General features: G+C 37.6%; 1 protein-coding gene across 3 annotated transcripts in view; it reads right to left on the bottom strand.

The window, feature by feature from the left end:
* LOC139720006 (uncharacterized) overlaps positions 1-22,768 on the bottom strand; it is a 59,418-nt gene extending 36,650 nt beyond the window's left edge. Inside the window, exons 1-2 of one of the 3 annotated variants that reach the window (XM_071631381.1) lie at positions 22,684-22,768; positions 1,718-2,239 (exon numbers count right to left, since the gene is read on the bottom strand). The gene's annotated coding sequence lies outside the window, so the exon portion shown is untranslated. Of the gene's footprint in view, positions 1-1,717; positions 2,240-22,004; positions 22,187-22,683 lie in introns of those variants that run through there. The other 2 variants (XM_071631383.1, XM_071631382.1) reach the window with 2 other exon arrangements.
* Positions 22,769-26,466: the final 3,698 nt, after the last annotated feature.

The following is a 26,466-nucleotide window of genomic DNA, read 5'->3' as shown; positions in this document are numbered from 1 at the left end:
AGCCATTTCAAAACTAATTTTCATCAAATAAACATTGAATTCCTCATGGAATTACATGCTCTTTCATATTTCATATGAGGTTTCTCATAAGATCTCACCAAAAAATGTTAGAAACCTGAAATTAGGTCTCAACCAAAACTATACGACCCCTTTAACCCTTTACGTGCCAATTTAAAGTCAAATGTGCACAAATTTCACAGACAAACCAATGGACAGGAAATAAACTTAGCACACAAAGGGTTCGCTTGGAGTGGCAAGTTTGATTTCCTCTATTTTAAGCAAGAAGAAGCACCCTGTATCAGAAAAAAAAAAGTGTACTCTTCCACACACACACACAAATGTCACCTTGACAATAAGATGACACACTTGATTAAGAGAATAGGCTGTGTGAACTACATAATTATACACTGTAGCCCAGCATGAGATGTAAACAAGACATCTACATTGTAATGATCAGAGCAGGGAGGTGGAAGAGACTCTCTTCCACCTCACTGATCAGAGCATGTTACTTGAGGTTATTTTTAGCTTTGCTCCACAACATGACTATGACCTTGGGGTCACCAATACACCTCTGTATGCAGTCCCTACAGCTGACCTGGCTAAACAATTTTCAACAGCTTGCAATCATTAAAGTGCAATTTCATATTAAAGGGCAATTACACCACATCTTTACATTGATTTTACATTGAAATGTGGTTAGATTGAGATTAATAAATAGACTGATATCACTTTAATCAACATTAGACATACACTGTAAGATAAGAAAGTTAGAGAATTCTCAAACTTTCTCAGATTTTCTCATATTTTCACTTAATATTGAAAATTGTTCATAACATTTAGGATGATGCTGTCAAAAATAAGAGGAAATTTCGAAAAGATTTGTTTGCCGTATTTAGGTCAATTGAGACATGTAAGGCCATTACGTCATGAACACTATACCCAATCTGTATATGTGTGTTACTACTAGTATTACTGCTTTGTGAAAACATGCAAACCTTTTGAAATGCCAAGACTTTCCAAGACTTTCCTAGTAAAAACAAATATCTTTCTACGAAAGATATTTGTTTTTATTTTCTGTACTTATTTAAGTCAAAGTGACCATGGCAGGGAACAGCACTCGTAAACCTTTAAATGCTCAAATTGTCCATCTACATATTGAAGGATGGTGCTTAGAACGATCCATGTCATATTCTGCATTGCTACTGAACTACCTTAGTACTTGTATTCGCTGGTTGATTATGAGGTATCATCCTTGGAGGAGCATTAGGATAATCTATGTGACATTCCACTACCACTCCAATTATTCATAGGGCCTACAACAGTAAACACTATGTACACGTGTATACATATTCATACAAATATACCGTATGAACAAATTGAATACTCATATGTAGACGGTACATACAATGTATTTTAAGAATAAATATTGAAAATCTATGTAAGTATTGGTCAGTGAAATGCATAGAATGAGAATCAAGGTGGCAAAATATAAAGTAGATCTTTTATTCTCCCTTGTGTCCCTCATTCATTATTGCCATAGATATTCCATATTGAGGGCATCAATCATTTGCAAGGTGTAATGTCAATCTGTGGTCTCTTCACCATGAGCCTCACACCTAGTAATAGTTCACATTGTCTTCCCTTTTACACTGCAACAATAACAACAAAAACGGCTCCTCCAAGCCATAGACAAAATAATAAATTGGGAATATCTTACCACACATGAAATTCAGTATACCAGAAGATGTTGATGCATAGTGCTTCTGCTGCTTGTCCACGATTCCCCGGCAATCAATCATGTAAACTCCATTATTCCATGGCAAGCAGAGAAGAGAGATGCCAGATTTTTTCAGCGTTGTTTTCTTCCTTTTTTTCCCCCTTTCCCCTTCAATGACTGTTCAGAGGCAATTCTGATTCCTGTTGAAATTGCACGATGACCAGACGCAGAATTCTTGCCGATTTATGTGGAGGTCTCGAGAGCAAAGGTAAGGGCAACTGGGGAGCACAGAAACTGCTTCTCATTAATCACAGCATACTTTGTAGTAAGGTCCAGGTAGAGAGAGAGTCATCAGTGAGTTGATTGACACCGCAATAATTCTGCTGAGTCTTGTGTGCCCAGACGTTGCAGGTCTGACGCAGGCTTCTCCTCTGCCATTCTTGTTCAGAGCCTTTTCATGATCCCATCATCGGTCGGCGTTCTGATGACACGAAACATCAGTCTTGGGCAGCAAGCAGAAACCTATTTGTAATCGAACAGAATAAACACACACACACACACACACACACACACACAAATGGTTTGTTAGTGCTTCGAATCATGATATAACATTTACAGTATCCTAATACAAGATCCATGTTTTAACTTCAGATGGCTATAGTACAACCCAAAGAATGAGACTCAACCTTATCGAGTGTCTTAAGAAAAATTTGAAATGAGCACAAACTGTCTTGCCATTGCAACAGCATTATTTGTGACAGTTAATCGTATGTCTAATGTATGCACACACACATTTAATGTTGGAAAATCATCTAATTTCAAAATTACTAAAAGACACTGCTTTACTATAGATTTTTGAAAAGTGTATTCTTCCTTGAAATAGAGCCTCGAACAAATAACCCACAATACCATTTGGAAAGCAGCTGGTTTTCATGAACATGGGATTTGGAGAGAAGATCCTTGTCACACAGCATGCATGAAAGCATATATTTACTGAAATGCTCAAACTTTAAACTTGCCGATTTATACTGTGCATACGTGCATTTATCATGGTCATAATATGCAAGCACGCGACTGGCCACATTATCTTCCAAATTTCCAGGAATTCTTCCTGGTGGGGCACACTATGAGGTGCAACTCAGTGCCATGGGAACTGAATACCACCTTCTTAACCTCTTAAGACTGTGATCCACAGATTAATGTCGCAAACTATTCTTCTCTGGGTAGTAAACGGTTAAATTCAATATCTGTTCCCATCACATTGCAACAGCCCTGCCAATATCCAGTGTAAACAGTCCAGAGGGAAAATCCCTGAAAAGTAGGATTCAATTCAATTTCCCTTCTATCTTAGGAGGCCACAACAGAACACAATACAAACACTTTTCACTTGCAGGAACTGATTTGAAGGCATGCAATTTTCTAATTCCGTACTACAATCGAATAATTCTGAACTATAAAATCAATCATATGAAATCTATTATGGAGGAATTGCTTTTAATGCATTTTCATAGCCACACAATTACACTGGAAAGGCATTCACAATTTGTTCGAGGTAAAAACAAGCACGATGGTGAATTACTGAATGCATATTGTCAGTGTCAACAACCTGGTGATGAAATACATATTGCATGCATCCATGCTACCCCGAGTTCCAGAACACTCCAGACTGTGGTTTCCTAACGGCTAATTTCAATGTAGTAAAGATGCCCACTAGATATAACAGTACTGAAGTGCTCTACAAATAATCATAACTTTTTACCACTTTTATGATCTTGCAAAAAATGTTCAAGTCAGCCATTGTTCTTGTTTCATTGCCTTCATTACAAGTAAGTCTGCTACAGGTTGCATCTTCTTTTACTATGTGAAGCAATGAATCACTTCTGCCAGGGAATAAACTTCAGAAACTATTGAAAAGAGACAACAAGACAGGTAAAGTAACATCACGACACTATTAAATCATCCTTTCAGCATTCAGATCTTGATGGCCACATTTGACAAATACCACGATCGTACGGTAGAGATGTTGCCTTTTTGTAACAGCAATGGAAGATGGTTTGTGACTCAGGGCTACTATTTTCATAGAAAGAAACAATTCACTATGTTTGAGTACAATGCTACATATTCATACATGTACAGTGTAAGTGCAAACATATTAGTATTATATGTGTATGTTGCAAATACGACTTCTTGTAACAGTCCATACGAATGCGATATCACACATACAGTTGTATTAGCCTCATAAATGTCATACCGAGCTTACAAAGATTATCAGCTGAGAAAGAGGAGGCACAAAGGCAACCAAACTTCAGCAATCTCCAGCCGCATTCACACGTACAGGAGTTATCATCTTTTGCATCGCGCTGCAAAAATTGATTTTATTTGCCACCTTTAACACACACGCTGCGCAGGACAATTTATTGCAAGAGTGCAGTTTAAAAAAAAAAATAAACAGTGACCAGGTCATGACCCGGCAACTGAGTTTGTGGACCTACTGTGGCAAGTTGCATCATAAATGGGATTTTAAAAATCGGTTTAAGTCCTTGTGTTCCATTCACACACATTGCGCAGGGCAAATTATCGCACGAGTTAAAAAAAAAAATAATCTAACGGGACTGACCTTTGCATCAATATGTTATAATAGCAAGAATGACCAATTTCACTGTATCGACACACATGAATTAAAGGTTTCTCATCTTGGTGCAAAGATCGATTTTAACAAACCGCTAATTTCGGATGTGTGTGAATGCAGCCTCTGGTCATCTCAAACAATGGCTTTGCAAGGCTGCACTCTCTACACACAGGTGGCTGTAACTATCTCCAGTATCTATAGCGAAAACAAACAAAAAATACAGACGGAACAACAAAACAAAATGAAGAGAGACTACGTTCTCGACCAGTACGCCTATCCATAAAAAGGGGCCATCCTTCATGCTATGCTCCCGCATCTCTTGCAAGATTGATGCGACGAAAGCCTCAGCACTGAAGGGGGAAAATTATTCTGTGGCTGGTTGTTTATTGCTCAAAGGTTTCTCCTTCTCTGTAATATGCAGCCTCTCTGATTCATACAGAGATTGACAAGCCCTTCGCAGGAGTGGTGCATTAACTTGGATGGCGAATGCCCAAACATACAGCAGTACGCCTCATTCTTATATCAATACACCTGCATAACCCAATATCTCAAAGTGTAGTTGAGCCTTTATCGACTTCTGTATATTTTTTTTCCCAAGGCATTATCAAGGAACTCTACTGAATTTACAGGAAATATAATGGTCAAATGCTAATCAATTTATGTTTGATGTAAAATGTCAATGTATGGTTGATGAGGGTGAATTCCTGTGCAAAAAGAGTCCCACATGAATGATAAATGGAATGGTTTTCCCTTGAACTTTAAAGGGTGTGTACAGTTCTGGTCAAGGTGAAGATTTAGCTTTTAACGTTTTGTGAGATATTCAGAAACCACTCTATGAGATGTCACAGAGCATGCGGTTCTAAGGGGTATCAAAAGTTTATTCGATGAAAATCGCTTTTGAAATGGCGGAGATATCCAAAAACAAGGTGAAACAAAGAGGTACTAATAAAGTTGGGGCATGTCGCCTTTTATTATCAGCACTTTTTTGGATATCTCAGCCATTTGAAAACCAATTTTCATCAAATAAATGTTGAATCCTTCTTAAAATTACATGTTCTTTCATATTTCATAAGAGGCTTTTCATCATCTCACTTAGGAATGTTCAAAACATGAATCCCTACCTCAACCACTACTGTACAGTCCCTTTAATAAGGAGACTATTTCTCTGTTGGTGTTGTAAAGAAGCATGAAACATCAAAATAATTTGGGCACTCCAGCAAAAAAAGAAAAGAAAAAAAGGTTGTCCAACTTTAACATCATCTAGAAAGATTATGATAATGTACATGTGTGACTGAAGGAAAAATATTGCTGCCTCTAAGAAACCTGGAATCCAGGATGTGCTGCTATTTTTATTTTAATCTTTAGAAAAAAATACAAGCCTTCAAGAAAGAATATGAAATAGTTTTAAAGCTAAAAGATCAAGGTTTTACACTAGTTCACATAAATTTGGTTAGAGACAGAATAGGAAGACACAATGAGCACAGAACTCAACACCTCTACCTGCCTGAAAAAAGCTGGAATTTTACACAAAGATTTGTCAATTCCACAATTTTATTATATTGGGTGACCATATATTGCTTTCCTTTTGAAATACATGTACAGGCCACTGTGTAGTGCTGTATGATTATATATTTCTTAATCTACAAAGCACTGCCAATGGTCTTTTAATCTTCAAAAGAGATGGATACCTGTACATTACAAAAATGATTGTTACTCGGACACACTATTCTTCAAACCAGCAAATCACTGTTTAGTCAGTGGCAATGACAGGAGATTTGTCTTTTAAATTTGACTACTAGCTCACAACGATGATGTTGGATGGGACAAAGAGCCTGAGGCAAGAATCCCTACTCCTAGATCATCATAAAGGAAAGTACTTGATGGTCAATGCAGCATGAATGTGTTGCACACAATAGATGTCTGGAACAAATTCCCCTTTTATACAGACACAACACTGACTCTAGCTTGTATTCACACCCTATCGCACATCATGCATTGCTCTGAGGACAGTGTACATGCATGTAGCTCAAATGTTATAGCACAGAGTACTGCTAGATGCACACAAAGAATGAATATAAAAGAGCTGATGTCCAGTTGCAACCAAATGCTCTTTTGGCAACTGCATTTGAGGTCCTTTGCACAGTTCTACTCCCAAATAATGGAGTTGTATGTGACTCTTGGTCTATCGCTACAGACATATGTAGGGTACAATGCAACCAGTTTATCATTGATTCATGATCACCTACAATTGTATATATGGTATGTCTACAATGTATGCACTGTGTAATTTAACAACTGTAGGTCAAAGGTTCATGTTTGAATACATACTGCATCATACAAAATGTACGAATGTACACATTCAAATACATACAATAACACCGATAAACAAATATTACATCCATAGAGACATGATATACAAGAGGGCTACAGGCCTTCCAAATGGTATCTGATTACTTCCAAACGTAAACAATCTAAAGTTCTGTTCCCCTGGAAAACATTTTATCCCATCTAACTTTAAGGCCCCACCACCAAAAACAAAACAACCAATAGACATAAGCAACAATGAATTTGACAACTGACTTTCACGTTGATTTCACTGTTGTTGGCCCATAAACTGATGGCAACTTTTCACAGCGGGCAGCCTATGCTCCAGCTCTAGTACACTGTAGGCAGAGCTTCTGTCTGTTACAGTCTGTACAATGTCACATTAACAATGTTCTCAGCTACAATACTAATTACGATTCTTGTCTATCACACAGCATTCACACAGAATGTGACCAAAAATGGATTCAATAACAGCATAATCCATACAATCCCTCTGTGACAAAAGCACATCTGTAAACTGTCTAGCCATGTCCGACGTGCACGTAGTAAAACAGTGAGAACGAAGTCACATCCTGTTACTACAGACAAAACGAATGCACTTACACTTGACAGATATCCATCCACACGTAAGGAACAAGACTACACTCAGGTAACCATGAAATTCTTCTGTGAAAGCCACCTTGAGAGTATTCCACTCACAGACTGTTAATTCCACAGAGCTTCCAGTTCCCAACGAAGTGAGCCCATTACAGCCCTGCTTTGTGCTTGTGGCTCATTCAAATGAAATAGGTATGGTAGTTCAAAGAGTATTACAGAGCATGGGAAGGAGAGAGCTGAGCTGAGCTGAGGGAGGGTGGGAAAACGTGGGAAGCTGCAGAGATTTACCTTATCTTACAAACATTCTCTCTCTCTAACTCCCCCCTCTGCTAAGCCTGCCACTCAACAAAGTCAGTCAACCACTGTGTTACAGCATGGACACAGGTCCTGATGAAGGTACAGTGTATAGTACAGTGAGTGTATACCATACTCGAGCCATAAATAAACCACTTTTACACCCTGCCACAGTACCCCCACTGTTCAGACAGTGTGCTGCTCTGACTGGCTTCTATTTCCAATTTTCAGCCCTGTACACGACTTCAGGAACATATCCTTCGACTGAAATTCTATCGTACGCGAGGATTACAGTTGCTGCCACTGACTGACCGACCAGAGATTGCCTATATTATGTTTGCTTTCATTGCTCAGTGGCATTTCACCTGATGTCAGCCACCATGCCAGGGCAGAATGTAAACAAATAGAGTTATTGTTCTCCCACGAACATCCATCAAATTGGCAATAATGTCCTGGGCAAAGCAAGAAAGGCCATTTCCCACTGGTTCTGCATAAACAGTGATTGCTGTCTTTGGAGTGGTAAAAAATAAAGAGAAGAATATGTCTGAAGTCACAACGCCTTTCATGACTGCTTATATAGCCTGCGAGCATACATATGTGCATTTGTGCATGTGCTCGCGCATATCACTGCTGTCAAGTGGGGGTGTGAGTATGTGCTGGTTCCCTAAACAACCCCCCTTTTCTTCAGAATATTATGTGTACATGGCACAAGGACTGGCTTGGACAGACACATGCTGTGTGCTTAGCGCACTTGTCTATGCATGCGATCCATTATGCAGGGCAATAACGCTCCTGCAGTGCAGGGGATAGGAAGCGCACAAAAGCAGGCAGTGTCCCATAGATGCCAAATTGTATGGAAAACACAAGGTAGAGCAGATAGTGTGGGGGGGGGGGGGGGGGGTGGTGAGAGAGAGAGAGCTCACAGACAGCGAGAGGGAGAGAGAGGAAGAGAGAAAGGGGGAGAGAGAGACCACAAGAGCCAGGCAAGAATGCAAAGTGCCAAGTTAGTGTGGATTCCAGACCCAAAGCATTCCATATTTCCAATGAGGCTGCCCATTCAACACCATGAAAAGCAGCGTGCTTCCTACAAATCAAAACCAGCCCATACTGACAGGCTCATGTGGAGCATAATCTTTGTCCGCATCATTAAAGGTTAGTGCTATCTGGGAGTTACTAAACCAATCAGAAGGGTAAAATGTCAAAACTTTAAAATATCAAAGTATACAGCTAACAAAAACCAACTGACCAAGACTGAGACTGAGACTGAGAAAAAGGGGATGAGGGGGGGGGGGATGAGAAAAAGAAAGGAACAGAAATAGAGGGAAGGAAAGAGGGGGATAGAGGGAAAGAGACCAACAGAGGGAGGTATATTTATCCCTTCTAGTACTGCTGGTAGTGTGTGGAGTGATCAACGAGGGGAATGATAACAAGACCAGGAGGGGCTCACTGATATTTCAAGCTCCTTGAATGAACTTGGTTGATGGATGAAAATGCAGTCTCCCACACACATAAGAATACTTCAGCACTGACAAGCAGAAGAGAATACCTGTTGCCCATTCTTTTCACATACATTCTCTCATTTTTTTAAATCTTTTTTTTCGCACAATCCTTCCTACAGAGATGGCATGTAACATATGTGCAGATCAAGCTGTTTAATGTCAACTTTGATAGCAGAAAAAAAAAAAATCTTATATTGTGTATTTCATTTTCATGGAAGAAAAATAAAAACCTCTGATTCTACAGACATGTAGCCTATTGTAGGCTACACTTCCAAATCTTAGCTCGTTGAGGACGAGTGCCAAGTACACTCGGGCAGGCCTGTGTCTATGGGAAATGCATGTTGTACCAAAATCAGTCCGTCGTCAACGGGTAAAAATGTAAGCTAAGGAAAACCTAGTGTACAATGTATACGTTGCCAACCAAGAATAACCTTTCTAAAGAATATAAGGCTGCTGGATCATTGAGCATTATTAATCTACAGGGGAAGTTTCCCCACAAATTCTTTATATTGTTGATCTGCAGTGACATCACCAACTGTTGTAGTCTTCTCATCTAGCAATGGCGGCACCAAAATTTTACAAATTTACTTTTGAACTGCATGTTTGATTTTCCTCTAAATTTCACTGATTCTATTCTACTGATATTACTGCATTCACTCATTTGACCCACATACACATACGTGTATGTACTTGTTGAAAAAGAATTACGCGTATACAATTATGAGCTTTAACATCACCCTAACTTTGCGAGTTTTCAAGTCCAATGAGAACAGTCCTAATATAAAGTGTACCTTCTTTGCTTGGTCTGACCATGTACGATTGTTGGCATCTTCTATGATACTATACATCCCACTAAAGGTCAAGTTCTTGGGCCTATCATCAACCATACATCTATCGAAAAGCGACTAAACCTGCATTTGAAACTGACGACAGAAAATCGAGCACTGGTATACAATCGGTTATGAATCCTACGACAGAAGGAAGGGGCTTTTTCAGGGTGGTGGGTTATCATGCACTTTCCACCAAGCACATCGATGGCCACTTACACACAATCTACGGCAGCTTGCCGATCTCTGCGCTTGAAAGCATGATAATAAGAGAGCATCTCAGAGCCATAGCAGAAATGAGAAAATGTATGGCCGGATGTATTACTGATTGAGTGACATGCAGAGCACTCTGTCCTGGTATGCTTTTTCATCAGCTGGTAGTACCGCTTTGCTCATATAATGCACAGCTAAAACACAACAACAACAACGCAAGAATTTCTTCATTATTCCACTGTGAACTGATTAATCACACTCTGCCGCTGGGGATGTAATAGGACAGAGAGAGAGGCCCCTGGCTCACTCTATGTATGCTGGTACAGCTTGGTTGGAAAATAACATCTCTTTCCCTGGATGAAATACAATACATTTGTGCAAGTCTACATGGATTCTGATTGCAACAAAATGGATGCTTCAGTGGTCTGTTTAGTCAATGGAAATTTGATATTCACCATTACATTCACACAGTATCCCATATCAGCTAAGGTAAGAATTCTACACATCTCATTTTTTTTTTTAAATCTATGAAACTATGTTAAAGATATTTGATTGAATTCTCAACCAGAATTTCTTCTGAGCAATTTAAAAATGTAATCTACACAGTATCCTAGCTTACCATACTGATTTGACCCATGACCCCTGGAAACCGTACATTGTATGGCCAATCATCATGATTTACATTTTGTTATTATTTGATTAATAAGATGCTTTGTATTTCTGGTTTGAAGATATTTCTTTACAAACAAAACCATCAGTGTAGTCCTATTCTTATGTAAGGTTATCTTCTCTGTCCCATGTCTAAATGCATCAATTTGACCAAACATATCTTCAGTTATCCCATCTCAAATCTAAATCTTAATCTGAGACATTAATCAAACTAATCAACACCAATCACAACTGATCAAATAGGTACGAAACTGATGTGATTTGTAGTTGTAAACTAAAAAGCACCCAGAGAGTGCAGACCTCCACCAAGCAGCTCATATCCACCTACATTGCTATTTCCAGTAGTACACTCATATCATATTCTGCATTGATAGATTCCTTGACTGTCACTGCCTTCCCACCCCCCCCCCCCAACTTTCTGGCCAAAAGCGCAATGACTTTGAGGGTCGCAAAAGCAAAGTTTGTGCATCATCTAGCATTCTTCATGGACCCTACAAATGATAAAGAATCCTTCAATGATTAAACAAATAGTTAACGTGGACATATACAGACCACTGCCAAAATTTAATCATCCGCTATGTTCCTCAGGACTATCATTTTCGACATTTCCAGAAAAATTTCATTCAAATCTGCTGATAACTTTTTGAATTACTTTGCAGACAGACAGACTGACAGACAGACAAACAGACAAACCAATGCTGGCACAAAAACATAACTTCCTTGGTGGAAGTAATTAGCAAAGTCCACTCTGAATTCCGCTGCATTAGCTCTGTTGACATTCAAAGTAACACAAACACAAACATAGTATTGATAGACTGCATCAAAAGCAGACACTTGAAATATTCAGAGAGTTATGTTTCACTATGAAAACTAATACTCAAATGGGAGGGGGGAGGCATTATAGTAACTACTTGGTTCTTACAGTACAGTAAGTATTGATAGACTTCATCAAAAGCAGATACTTGAATTATTCAGAGAGTTATGTTTCACTATGAAAACTAATACTCAAATGGGGGGGGGGGGGGGGGAGGGCATTATAACTACTCGCTTCTTACAGTACAGTAAGTGGTCAAGAGCACATCAAACACAAGAACAAAGCAAGTCGAAACCAGGATTGGGCATCAGGTTGGCAGACTGCCAGGAGGTCAAACGCTTGCACAGAATGTCACTGGGTCACTGAGGGTCTCCTCTCACTGTCTGGCAGAAATCATAGAAGGATATACCCGGCTAGAGTGTTTTCCTACTGCATGATCAGCATGGGTATGTATCATGATGCAATAATCTCCAAGGCTCTGTAAAATCCCCTTGAAAGTTCAAGTGCATGGGTGTAGAGTCTGGATAATAATTCAATTCAAGCAGTACTGGCACAGTACGAGCTGCAATGACCGAATGTAATTGATGTTCATTCACATTCCTTTTTCATCATGGATGCTGGCAAAACTGAAACCAGATCGTACAACACGATGGAAACAATGTGGGCTTTCACATAACATTGTAGCCGCAAAAACATGGGAGCGTGGAACACTTAGTACATTACTGTCCCGAATTCTACTTTCGAATTTTGGTCTGATGTAATTGAAACCTACTTAATGTAATTTATATTTTTTTTAAGTTATTTTTCATATCATTGTGAAAAGGTAGGGCAATTCTAAATTTCATGGCCTTGATTGCACACACTGGTCATTTTGTGGAATAAAATACACAATTGAGGTAATTTTGCCAAGTCCTTCCCCCCCCCCCCCCACCCCTGAAAAAAAAAAGTTCCATTACTAATACTATCTCTTACCAAAATATGAAATGGATGAATTCTATCTTTTTGTGTGTGCTCATTCCAATTTTGTGGTAGTGGGCTTCAAACTTACAAAGTCAGTTTTTATCATTTTTTAGTGTATCAAAGCAATATTACCGCAGTTGCATTCTAACACATGATGTAGAAGGGTGGTCAGGGTAGTATTGCAGTAATGTCAGGGTTATGCTAGGGTAGAATTTGACAAAACTTACCGCGACAATGTCCGAGCAACATTTTGTGGGCACCCTTTTAACAGGCAGGGTCAACAAAAGATTACCCTGCTGTTACCCGGACATTGCCAAGGTAACTCTAGTTTGAAAGGCTCTGTTAAAACGGGGCTTCTATCACTGTACACAAGAATGGTAAACGAGAATGGCACAGAATAATGCTATCATATTCAAAGCAAGACATAACAACAATGCCAACAACAACAAAAAAAATGATAATGATGAAATCTTATACACAAAGATTTATTTTTTTTTCAAAATGCAGCAACAATATCAGAAGAAAAAAAAAGATTATAATGTTAAAAGCAGACAAAACAATGAAATCATTATATATGACCTACAGTCATTACAAGTTTAGCTGCTGGTCTTCAAATTCTTTCTAACACCGACTGGTATATATGGTACATTTCCACTGAACTTGCTTCACTAGCCATTCACTGTACTATCTCTCTCTATTCTTCTCTCAATCAAGTTTTCCATTTCCTTTCCTTCCTTTTCCCTCCCTCTCTTCTCCAATCAGAAAACGTAAGACCTTGGGATTATGGATGGCATGAAGGGGGAACTCATTAACTATTCAGACAATGTGGAGTAATTTCTTGTCAAATTTGCACCAGCAAAAGGGTGAAAGAGCGTGCCCCGCAGTGATTCACACCATTATGGCTAAAAGCTCTGCATTTACATGCATGAGTTTAAAAAGGCCCACAACCAAGGGCGAAACTGAACAAGTAGGGCCTGTTTTCACTGAGACAGGAACGGTTCAAATCAATGTTCGGAGAGAAGCAAGCAGCAATGCTATTTTTTTTTTTTTTTTTCAATAGAGGCAAAATTTGTGCACCAAGGATTCATACTCTTGTGAGATATTCTGCGATTATGAGTGTGCACTTGCCTGTATTAAGCCTCCATCAATCATGAACAAGATCAATGACTTATGGGAGCAGTGTACAAGGTAACTGCTTTGCATTGATCACCTAATAATAGAGCAGCGGTGCCGTGTCAATCACAGTTTACATGGCATACGCCTGACCACTCTTTACAGTAGGGCCTATTCTACTCACAGGATACCCAAGGAGCTTCATCATTTATTTATTTATTTTTTTTTTTTTTACACTCTACGAGTCTCTAGCCAGTAAATTGAATTTCCCCTAATTCTAATTTCACTTACTTTCTACATGAACATGGTTTAGAAGACTCTAGTGAACATAATTAACAAATACGTACTGAGAGCCTCTAGTTGAAATTATGGATTCAAAGGTGACAGGAATAGCACTATTCTGGGGGGCACAGCTCTGAAGAAATTTGTGCATTTTTCGTCAATGAGGAATCCGTATAATTTCCCTGGAGGCTAGAAATAGTGCATCTGATAATTTGTTTTATACCTTCAAATATATCTTTTAAAAAAAGTTATTAAACATCTTCACTGACAACAGATGTTCATCTAGTGTGCCTCGTGAGAATTAATCAACTTCCATTTCGATCTTTTACGTACAGCTTTGATTGCAAATACCCTATTAAATATAAACTCCTCAACAGCTGCCTATTAAACCAGGGGGAGCTTCGCTTTGAAAATTTAAGTCAGTCTTAAAAGTTAAGATCAACTATACTAAAATAATGGTACATGTATGCCACTAATTTTCCTGTTTACTTTAAATCACTTTTCAAAATATTTTCAGAATCCACTTCATATTGTTATCAAAATTTACATATTCCTCAGCCACTTCTTTTATTTTGCATACTATTGTAGATGGCTGCTGCATTAAAAAAGTTTTTCATTTTCATTCGGAAGTTATATCATTGAAGACACATATGCAGCATATCATAATTTAAAGTTTATCTTAACTTTCAAAATCGACTTGAATTCCATGTGAACCCGCCCCCACCATGTGCAAAATACTTACAAAATGTACTAGTTTTTAACTTTATGTTCTTTCAAGAGCTACAGTACTCCTAACCAAAACACAACTTGGGATAGAAAAGGCAGGTCTGTTCCTTTAACTTCTATTAAGGTCATCTTATAGAGGTGAACCAATTCCCTTTCTCCCATGACCATCAAAATCCAAACAGGAACAAAAAGTAAGAAATTCAGGCCTGTCACAGTTTTCAATTATTTTGTACCAACATGGATGAAACCAAATACACACACACACACACACACACACACACACACACACACACACACACACAAACAAACAAACACACACACACACACACACAATAAGGATGACAATGACATAGGCCTACATTGTACACAGTATTCACATTTACACATTCTATATTTGGCTGCCTCAATATAAAAGAGTGACATTGGCAATGGTAATCTGTAATGATATGATAGCATACTGGTAATACATGTACGTAATAATACAATACTGATAATAATGATAATAATAATAATAATAATAATAATAATAAGAAGAAGAAGAAGAAGAAGAAGAAGAAGAAGAAGAAGAAGAAGAAGAAGAAGAAAAAGAAGAAGAAGAAGAAGAAGAAGCAGAAGAAGAAGAAGAAGAAGAAGAAGAGAAAGTCCTACACTTATAAAACTCATAGAAAGATTGGCAAGTTCTAATGAGTACAATATTGTGGTCAGGAGGTACATATATCATGAGTATTGAACAGGATGTACAGTTTGTTATGAAACATGTCATGTACAGTACACCTAATCAATCTCTGCACTGCTAAGTATTTCAGCATGAAGAGGAACATGCGGACCAGTAATCATTGGCAAGTTCACTGTATGCCCAGAGGGCACAAACCTTTGTCACGTTTTTAAATAGACTCCTCATAATAGCATGGTTGAATTAATCTACTTCAAACAGGGAATAATGACTTCCTAATGACTTTAAATGTCATCAAATTTGTGGATCTTTGGAAATTCCCATACCAAATGGATAAAAAACATGGGTGTTTACTTTTCCAGCTTCTGATCAGTGAAGAAAAAAAAAATATGAAAGCAGAGTTTGCTCACCTGTTGATGATTTTTTTGTAACCTAAATAAGGCAGGAAATCAAGCGGTCTACGCTTGAAGACAAAGCTGAACTATACATTACCATATCTTCTACAACATCAGCTAGCATAAAAGTCCACAAATGCAGTTCGAACTGCTTTACCAATCCATGCTTATAAGTACGACATGCCAGTATTTCAAATGTACAGGTTTGCAAAGTCAATCTACCTTTTTTCCACAGTCAATGTTGTTATAGGGGTCATTACTCTTTTCAGAACATGGTGGGTTCAGGAGCTTATTTTACGAAAGAGTTACCTGAAGGCCTACAAAATTTCACAATGTCATAAACACTGAAATCACAATGTATGTTACCGTTTACAGTATACTGAGCTCAGTGGTCATACTATATGTAAGTACCATCATTATCAAAATTATCAATTGCATTAAATCTTTATTTGTGTGGTTGCCATCAGCGCGACTATCATCATCCTGCATTAATACTAAGAAAGGTGAAGATGTACTCTGCACAAGAGGTGTACAGCAGCATAGCGGGTCTGCGAATGATAGTATACTTCGACACAGAAATTGCAGTGCTCATAATATGGTATGGGCTAAATCGTACAAGGTGTCTACAATGCCCTCTCCTCCCCTAGGACAGTGGGGCCCATACATTGGATGTTCGGAGGTATTTGTGAGACCTGGGTCAAATCTCTCATTATTCCCACCAGCTGCATTGCTTTATAGGATTCCTGCAGTACAGTTAACAAGCGGTCCAGGCTCGGGCCAGATATGCATCTCACATTCTTGCTGGGGCTTTTATCGCACACATGCAAAAGTTGACCTATGACTCTGGCGAGAATTATGTTGTGTTTCCACCCTTATCCCCACCACTTGGTTCAACCTGCCACTGGGGAACACAGATGAACAGTCTCATGTGCTGAAAATAGCACTGTGTACCACTCTCTTATACATGTAATACACAGTGCAGCTTTGTAAAGCTTTCACATCAGGAGCACTTGATATAAAATTGACGGCTGGAAATACTATCTGGTTTCTACAGTAGAATCTAAATAGCATGATGTCCTGCGCTGGCTACTTGTGTGCACATTATTGTGTTGCATTTTGAACCCAGTGATCACTGATGCATACAAATTCACCTCTATTCGGATGCATCTAACACAGGTGCAGACATTTTGTTAGTGTTATTTATCTTCTTCTTTTTTTAATCACTGAGATAGAGTAGAATTCCCTAGAATCCTTTGAGGAGTTGGTGGAATTTTTTTAAACCACTAAAACACATTGTTTTATCATTCTTCTAACTTTTGAAACACACTAGTAATCTTGAATATCTGCTCAATTCCTACTCCAACAATAAAAGCCATTCTAACTTTGCAGTGAATAGGTGTGTTTACCGAGACTCGTTCTGCACACAATATTTCACATGGTATATTTCACAGTGTTTTCATTTTCAACTACATGTACTATCCACAAAATAAATAATTACATTGCCTCCCGCTCATATCACAAATGCATTGCTGTCCCCAAGGCAAGATATCGCTAAACTTCTATGGAACTAGCACAAAAATAACATGCAACAATTGTTTTGTGATACTTCGGATCAAAATATGTACACAAACACCCTATCTGCAAAATTACTTTTTATGTAGAAAGACAAGTGATGTTAACTGTAATTGGAATAGTGCCCTACATTAATTGTGAGGAAATTTCCACTTTTACAGTTTAATGAAGGCAACTTTAACTTGCCTTTATGATTAATCCCTTGAAAACAATATCACATAATACTGTACATGTGTAGGTTTATACATCTGTATGAACTAATTCTACCCTCAACAGCTTCATATCTCTTGTGACTACTGGTTACAAAGGGTACGCTAAGCATCTTTTTTGTGTGTGTGTGTGAACATTAATCTTTGTACTTACCAGCAGTACTGAAAGTCATTACACACTACACTTACATTTGAATAAGAAATCTTAACACATTCATAACTTCCTACTGCACCTAATATTTATTTAAAGCATAAGTGTACTGAACATCACTGTTTATTGACTTTTTGGTCACATTACGCTATGATTTTAATCAAATTCTTACTTTAAATGTGGTCGATGTGGCATTCTTGGCATTCCGCCGACCTTAAAAAAAAACTCAAGTAATCCCCATCTGAGAGAGTTCAGTTTTCAGGTCACAAGAATGCAATGCTTGGTCATGATAAAAACTTATTTGTGTACTACATCTTAGCAATTTCCTCATGTGCATCATCAGACAACAAGCCTGCTTGTATACATGTACACTGTAGAAGATAGAAATACAATGTACAGTCTGTACATTGCTTTTAAGTATTGCTACCTCCTGCTTAATAATTAATGATACATGTACACACTGGCAATATCTGTAAATTCATCATCTACTTTAATACTGAAGGAAAATGTCCATTTCATTTTACACGATACTCCCATCCCCTCATTTGCACTGAGAGAGAGAGAGAGAGGGAAAAAAACCTGATACTGTAACACGATACAAAGTTTGATAGAAAGTTTATCATTTGGTTAGAATTTGTGCACTGAGCAGATAAGGATGGTAGTGTGTGAATTCAGTTTTACATAGTGAGGGCATTACAAAGAGGGGAAAAAATCCAAGGACGTAATGATCCTAATGGGGAGGAAATGTTGAACTCAATGGTAACATTATCACAACTAGAACATCACTACCTCTATTGCAAAACTCATTCACACATGTACGAGCCATCTGTTTTGGTATCATGATGCAAAACCTTCATTTACCTCTTTTCAATCATCGTAAAGAAAAAAAGAAAGAAAGAAAGAAATGACTTTGTTGCAAGCCAAGCAAAGCCCAAAACTGGACATGCCTCCACAAAAACCAGGATACGATCCGAGCACCCTCAATCCTAGCCTCAGGCAGCAAGTTGCATCTTGGAGTTACAAAACAGACAAACAAACAAAAAACAAACAAACATAAAAACAACAACAAATAAAGAACTTATTTGCATGCCATTTAAATACACTATGAGTAAGGCAAAAAATTACAAGGGCTAAAAAAAAAACAACCCCCCTCCCAAAAAAAAAAGCAAACAAACAAATAAACTAAGATGGGCTGATTTTCGCCTCATGATGCAGGGTATATCACAGTAATCACTGATATTGGTGCGTCCATATGAAACAAGAATCAGGAGAATCACATACCATTGCAAAAAAATCAACCCTTGAGACAACAGTATTCAGGAGTATGTGAATGGGCCTAAAGGAGGGTACTAGAAAAGGAAAGCATAACATATCATATTGAATAGCATTTGTGACACCACAGCAACAGATCAAGAAATATCAATATAGACATTTGTACACAAGCTTAAAAAGCTGAGATCATCTAAATGCTATATCAAGCATTATACATTTATATTTAGGGGATTGTAGATGAGATGCAGTAATCATAGAGCACTTTAAAAATTCCTCACACCAGCTTTCTCATACATTTTTTTTTTCTCATTTAGATTTGATACATGGCACAAATATCACATTCTCTTCTAGTAACCTTATCCTAATGATATCCATAAGAAGAGTCTGAGTAACAGAGAAAATGCAGGCACTGATCAGTTGCATTTTTTCCCCCATCGCTATTGAACCTGGCTCAATGCGATCCTTTTACAGGGTATATTCTACTTTAATGACTGGCAGACATACTGAAACAAAAGCACAAACAGGGCTGCAAACTGCATTTTCTGGAATACATTCAGAGCCATAGATGGTTTAGCTAAAATATACAAATCAAAATTGAAAACTAGAAAAAAAAAATACTGAAAATATAAACAGCCCAAATACTGTAATACAGTGACTAACTAAGCAAATATACATGCACATATGTATTGGAGTAAAGAGTCCAACCAATGGACATGTACACTATATCCAATTTTTCTCAAGGAACTACCAATTTTGAAGCACAAAGTACACTTGCATTTAAAGTTAATAAATAAAAGCCTAATATTGTCTAATTCTACTCGACAGCAGTAATGATTTACTGTACAAACAGAAATCTCACTGCAACATTGCAGAAAACTATCTTTCTCATTAACGACAGTGTGAAGTGAAGTATAAGTAAAGGATCTTTATAATACAATAATTTGTGATAATATATTGTATGTGTAATTGCCATAATATGTATTGATGTGGTGTGACAATATGGGATAGAGATGTACAGCTGTACCTTGACAACATACTAATGACAATTGCAAAGGAACTGGAACATTCTCAGACCTTGACAGTTTCTATTTCCTATTTCCTTCATCTTCTTGACTAAAAAAGAAAGATGGGGGGGGGGGAACATGGTCTTTGATGCTTTGAAGCTGTTGGGTTGTTGTTCTGTTGCTGGGTTGTTGTTTTTTTTTTCATTAGTTTTAAGATTACTTAGAGTTGTAGCTAAAGCAGCCACATATTTGCAACACAAGACAATCCATTTTGCATCTACAATACTTGGGCTAGGTATTAAATTTCAAATGTACATGAAATATAAAAAACAATAACAAAAGAACACACACAGAAAAAAAAATCTTTTGGGAGGGGGGTTCATCGAGTATGACTGAAAATACACTTCGGGATCACTACCACAATGTGTTCTAAATCATCTAGATCACAACTTCAGGCATTCATAAACTTTGATTTACAATGTAAAAGTATTCCACCTCCAATGGTAATTTGAAGACATGTTTCTTGAAAAGTAGTGTCAATGTCAATGAACTGTGATTTCACAAGTCGGCACAAGCTCAAGTTTAGCAAATCCCTCATGACTTCAAAGCACTTGAGCAAAAGTATCTTGTACTTTTGCCAAGAAGATCTGTAGTGTTTGTACAGCTCCTGGCCCTTGTCTAAATATCCTCACATGGACAACAAATAAATTCAAAACTGTCAAAAGTGAAACTTGAAATTATGTTGTATAGATTTTACTATCAGTAAAAAGTCAAACCGTAACATAATCATATCTCAAACACATCCATCCTACACCGAATCTTAGCATTAAAAAGTGATAGCTTAGGTGCAAAAAGTAGACCTTGACGCACCTAAGTGCACGCTATCCCTTCATACTTACAGGCACTATTTACCATTTGCAGATGAAACAAAAACCCAACTTTAGTGCTTCAGAATAGTTCTAAAATGTGAGTTTAGTAGGGCTAGAAAAAAAAAATGTAAAAATTTGAAACGGTATAATATTGTTAAGTATTGTTAAATATACAAAATGCAAACAATAGTTATAAAAAGCATGTTTCTACTTGTAGACTAAACCGTCTAACGTTACAGTTATGGTTTGAGAAAGGAAGTGTATACAACCACACGCGTGTGGACGTGTGTATACATGTTGCACACACATACGGGGGGCTTTATTAGATAGCGGGGAACTCATCGCGTGTTGAAGTGGCCACACACAGCGTGTTCCCCGCTACGCAATGGAGCTACTCCGTGTGTGTGGTATGTACACACGCGTCCACGAGTGTGGCTGTATCCAGCGACTCTAGCCATGGCTACAGCCACACTTGTGTGGCTGGATGGTAAAGACACGTGTACGCGTGTGGTTGTATACACTGCCTTTGAGAAAAATAGTGATATCTCCTCAATATATCTTCAAATAGGCTTTTAGAATATTGCAAAATTTTTACATGGTAGGATGTTTTGTGATACAACTGACCTATAAATGCATCTGTGATATCTCGAACATTTCTTAAAATCACTGGACACTGCTCCCAATGGCAGGGCTGCCAAACTTGAGTGAGAGTTTGGCGTGAGACACTGCGAGGGAGCGGAGCGACCTCCTGGCTAGCACCTGGCGGCCTGCTGTGCGGCCTTACGTACGTACGTACGTACTACGTACACAGTCAGTGTATGTAAAGCGATGTAAAGCACAAGTCATAGCCATACATGTACTGTAATTTGCCAAAAGTACAAGCTACGCTCACGTGGTATAGGTAGAAGCCAATCGTAATCCAATAGCTCGTCCTTGCGCGCGAACCGAAAACGATTATTATTGGTTAAGCTTTACACCGCGCTGGAAAATCTCGACATTTTGGGCTTGGGCATATCGATATTCGGAATATCAGAGAATTTAGAGATATATTTATTTTTGTAGTCATGTACAGTCCATTTAGGGGGTTTAGCGTGAGATTTCGTTTATCAGAGTGAGACAGTCAAAATTGGTTGAATTGCGTGAGTCTCACGCTCAATGCGTGAGAGTTGGCAGCCCTGCAATGGTAAACAGTACCTTTAATCATAATCATTCAAGTTTCACTTGTACACACTGTGTGGGGGTGGAAGGGGTCACATCTGGCCAGGGCAGGTACAGTACACATGACACAGCAGGCTGGATGGAGTGAACCTCGACTAACAAAACACAAGGGACGAACGACAGTTATGCAATTTACATCGATTCTAGACATGACAGAGTGTTGTCGAGAATGTAGTTTTAAGAATTCCAGACTCTAGGAAAAGCATGGCATGTGAGAATAGTACATTTGACATCTCAGGTTTTTTGCCTTATCCCCTGAGCGAACCTTGGGATAGCCGCCCAGCCTCGCTCTCGAACAAAAATTCGTGCTGCCTAGCTAGCTAGCTGTGCGCTGCTTTACCATGCCTTTTCCCTCATGAACTCCCTTGCGCTAACGCGCTGTTGCCAGCATGTCTCAGATCCACACAACACACCAATACAACCTCACATACACACACATGCATCGTACACTCGTCACATAGCATGCAAGCACCCCAGCACTACGACACACGGATCTGGTGCGTACCCAGCCAACACGGCTATGTCGGATGGCTCGTGGTTGAATCGCAAAATTACACACTTCCCCTTTTGTCTACAGCCCCTCAGACATTGATTGTTCGGAAATTTCCGTGCAAAATAATATCATAAATACAATGATTCTATCAATTCTACTTACCACTGTGTAATCACATAGGAAAGTTGATATTTCTGAAACTTATCACCTGATTGTCTGATATTGTGACTACGCTCGCTGATATTCCTGAGGCTGCAACAAATTAGTCTTAGCGGTAGGCGGATTCGTTCATTTTATTTTATTTCGTTCAGTCTTCATACAAGTCACATTATCCCTATTTTTTGTACCTATCGTACAAGTCGAAAAAATACAATTTGTACATTAAAAAAAAAAGAATTGCATTGCGTCACATTAGATTGTTGGTTTTGATTGCATGTGGCAGTGAATGATGTACTAGTAATACAAATTGTGTTTTTAAGATTTCAGTTGTGTTTGGGCCACCTCACTGAATATACTAGGCCAATTGCTTTATCACCGGGATTTATAATTGCGACTTATTTGCATTAAAGCTATCGGATATAACAGAATATCAGTGAGATTTATCACAGTAGGGGACAACTAAGTCATACATTCAGTCGTTGGTGTAACTTTAAAATAATTATAGTGTGGCCAAGGAATGAAGACCAGAAGGGGCGTCAAAACAGTGAGAAAAAGAAAATCGAATGAGAGAGGAATATGGCTTTTGGGGCACTACCCTGAAATAACTGAGAGCATTTCAGCTAGTTTGTTTTAAAAACTTATAAAAAAACATTGGGCCGTACTCTTTGGTCAGGAGTTTATTTAACAACGCCTGATAAAGTAATAATGGTGATTGGTAATTTATAATACACATGATATATTACCATTAAAGAAATTCTCTGTAAAGTGTTTATTGTTCTTGGTTTAATTTGTTGTAAAATATAATATTTAGTGACCATTTTGCTCCCATTCCATATGTGAGAGTAGTGAGTCTATGATAATTATCTCCCATATCCCTATTGTAAAGGTTATGTCCTATTTTCTTTTCTTTTGCTATTAAATATTATGGTTGTAATGTTGGTTTTTGCTTCTTCTTTTTTATGGTGTTTGTGTGTTTTGTTTTGTTTGGTTTTTTTTTTTTTTTTTTCGTGAGCAACAATCATCCAACATGTTTACGTGTTTACATACTCAGGGAAAGTCATAAATGGACCAATTAGGAACAATGAATATAGTGTTCACATCACTGTCCATGTGTCTGTAAATATATATATATATATATATATATATATATATATATATATATTGACAGCAAATCTTGCACATATAGACGTGGCTGGTGTTGGGTAGCACCCCTTTAATCATCAAGCCTTCGCCCTGTCAATAGATTTACTGTCCTTGCACCGCCCCGCCATGTTGTGGTTAAGTCCTTTGATGTCTGTATATATATATATATATATATATATATATATATATATATATATATATACATACATATATATATATATATATATATATATATATATATATATATATATATATATATATTCTGATTCCTGCTTGTATGCTTGACCAGCAAAGCACTGGAGCAGAGTTATAGATCCTGCTGCAGAACTGGTAGGCCTACTGGTCAGTGCCGTATAGAAAGAGTTACATACGGCACTGGTGTTTTACTGGTATTACAAATAGCGCCCTCTTTTGACTTTTCTGTACATAATAATTATGCAGATTTTGTGCTATCAAAGAGGTTACAGGGCTCACAGAGGTAAATAATTCCCCAAAATGACATATGTTAAAATTCAAAGTAAAAAAATAAAAATCTGTAAAATAGCTGAGAGAAATAGGATATTTCATCTTCAGTAACCTAAAAAAGTGAGGTATACCCTTTCATCCATCAAATTTCCAAGGGGGGTTTTTCAGCTCAAACTCTGTCCAAGGGTTCGCAAAACCAGACTAATATGTATACTATATATATATATATATATATATATATATATATATATATATATATATATATATATATATGTATATCTTTTTTTTCTGTACATGTGCCCAATCAAATATACAGCCTGTAGTCCCTTCAAATATTCCATGTAGAAACGCTTTCATCTTCCAAACAAAATGCAGTTTGTAGAAATATTGTTCCTACTCAATATCTCCAGCTATTCAGTTTCTGCCAAACTGCTTTTTCTGATTCTTAATGAATCTTGTTCTTCATTTATTTATTTTAGTATCTTTGATATGATTTTGTGATGCGATCAGGGATATTCTATTATATTTTACAGGTGTGAGCCCTATTTCAGTGGTGAGTATAACCTCATTGTGTGCTTTACACATATCTCTACATCTTGAAGTGGAGATCAGTGGCGTTATGTCATAGAGAGAGCTGTCAATTGATTGGGATGATTACCATGGACACTAATGAGACCTGTTATCCATCTGATTATGCTATAACCTGGCGTCTCACCATTTTTAAAAGCTGTTTTGTGCTTTATTGTTTGCTTTTGCTGATTTGTTTGTTTGTTCATCAATTTGATATGGAAATCCAAACCCGAAGAGAAATGTGGATTGAGTGAAAGCGGCAACACTATTAATAGAACACATCAGTGAAAGTTTGAGGAAAATCGGACAATCAATGCAAAAGATATGAATTTTTAAAGTTTTGGTGTTAAAACCACTGGATGAGGAGACTATTAGAGATTATAATGTCATGTTTGGACAACAATATAAAGAAAATATATAGGGAATTCCACAAAAATTCACCTTTCTGGCATAATGAAAGAGGACTTGACTAACCGATTTCAGAAAACAGCGGGAATAATTGCTACCCTTGCAGTATCAAGTTGATGGAATGTGTAATTTTCATGAAAAAGGAATTTTTGTAGAATTCCCTTTATATTTTCATACTTCTGAGAGTGAAATGAGATTTGTAATTCTGGAGGCTTATCAATACTCACTTTTCTTTTCTTTTTCTTTTGTTTTTTGCACTTTCTGATTGACAAACCTTATTTCATCCCTGGACTATAGAACCTACAGAATAAATAACTTTGATTAATTTATGGATTAATGAACCTTGTTTCAATTTTGGATTCACGAACCTTCGGAACAGCGCCACAAATTACCATAATAATGTACCCTTTTTTTTTCAGGTTATCGAACATCAATAAAAGTATTATGTAATGTGCGTCTTTCGGAATAGCAAATCTTCGGAACATATGGGTTATAAAACACAAGTTCTCCTCGGAATGGTGTGTGGCACTGACAGCGAATTGAGTGATTTCTTTATAAACACATTGAAATGTAAAGTGTTCGCTCATGGAAATGCCGGAGATCTGTAAATATTTCTTCTGCTATTTAATTTCGTATGGGATCTGCATTACCTCACAACAGAGCAAACTTTTCATGTTTTCTTTATTCAATTCAATTCGATAGTTTATTTATTTCTATCATCAAACAAAAAAAGAAAAGAAAAAGAGAACATGATTCAAAGCAGTACAAGTTGTCGATATGTCTTTCATTCGTCTGATCAGGGCATTTTTTTTTCAAATATAATATTAAGTATATGCACGAATGATGTCATAAAAAAGAAACAATGCACTTTGTCATGGCAACAAAAATAGTAAATAATCATAACGATTGGTTTATCAATGAAGCTTGGAAATGGCTTCATTATACATGAAGGAATTTCATTATTACCATGTTTGCTGTGAGCGAATTTTGCACCATCTAGACTGGTATTGATGATAATTTCGTGACCTAAATTTTTACTTCGTTGTAACGTAATTTCGCTATAACCGAGTTCATCTTAGCAAGAGTGCATCAATAGGACAGAATCCCTACCTGCCCCGACCCCAAATCCACACATTCCTGTGGTCCTTGTACACGAGAAGCCACACGAAGAAAATAAAGAAAACAAACCAACAGGCAACC

Source organism: Diadema antillarum, unplaced genomic scaffold (genome assembly GCF_040938485.1).
Source record: "Diadema antillarum isolate AM-2024a unplaced genomic scaffold, OU_Dant_1.0 scf00000119, whole genome shotgun sequence".
Classification (NCBI taxonomy): domain Eukaryota; kingdom Metazoa; phylum Echinodermata; class Echinoidea; order Diadematoida; family Diadematidae; genus Diadema; species Diadema antillarum.
Note: the sequence above shows the minus strand (reverse complement) of the source record. Positions and strands in the feature narration are given on the sequence as shown.